Source organism: Bison bison, unplaced genomic scaffold (genome assembly GCF_000754665.1).
Source record: "Bison bison bison isolate TAMUID 2011002044 unplaced genomic scaffold, Bison_UMD1.0 scf7180017864377, whole genome shotgun sequence".
Taxonomy (NCBI): domain Eukaryota; kingdom Metazoa; phylum Chordata; class Mammalia; order Artiodactyla; family Bovidae; genus Bison; species Bison bison.
In genome coordinates, this window is record NW_011494949.1 from 530,407 (window position 1) to 531,199 (window position 793).

The 793-nt window shown below is 68.0% G+C and overlaps 1 protein-coding gene across 1 annotated transcript in view; it reads left to right on the plus strand.

Moving 5' to 3' along the window:
* Window positions 1–793, plus strand: part of SLC6A19 (solute carrier family 6 (neutral amino acid transporter), member 19) — a 17,407-nt gene that overhangs the window by 4,947 nt on the left and 11,667 nt on the right. The gene's annotated exons all lie outside the window — the stretch shown is intronic.

The window sequence follows — 793 nt, forward strand, 5'->3', positions numbered from 1 at the left end:
GGGGGACCTCAGCCCACGGCAGGCCACGCGGGACCCCGGGACGGAGGGGGGACCTCAACCCACGGCAGGCCGCACCGGACCCCGGGACAGAGGAGGGGACCTCACTCCTTGGCAGGCTGCGCCAGACCCCAGGACAGAGGGGGGACCTCAGCCCACGGCAGGCCACGTGGGACCCCAGGACAGAGCAGGGACTTTAGGGCGAGCGTCCCAGGCCAGTGCTGGCGGTCCCGGTAACCAGGGAGCCCGACCACGAGGTCCCCCTCAGACTGGACCTGAACACACTCTTAAGCCCTGAAGCAAGTGTTTCCAATCCTTATCGGCCAGTTTCAGCTCCCAAGCTGCCTGCCGACTAGAGCCGGCGACCTTTGGTAACTCCGACCGTGCTAATATCAGCAGGCCTGCACTCGGCTCAGCACGGGGCCAGGCCAGGTGCATTGGACGGGCTGCCCACCCCCTGGTTCCCCCAGAGCCCGGGTCAGGGGGAGGAGCCCGGGCAGCTGGTAAAACCACGGACTGGGGCCGAGGATGGAGCAGCAGGAGGGGGCTCACCCCTTCAGGGCTCTGGGATGGTGGGCCCACGAGCACCATGAAGGCAGGTGTTCACGGGGCCCCTGCTTGGGGCCAGGCCAGGCCCTGGGACCCATCAGCGAGGGCGGACACAGACCCCCGGTCCAACTGCTCCCTGGCCCAGAGTGGGGTCCCCAGAGCTCAGATGCAGACCCCTTTCTGCGCGGGGTCTGGGCCGGCTTCTGAGCTCCTGGCCTTTACTCCTTCCCCACCTTCCAGTGCGGAT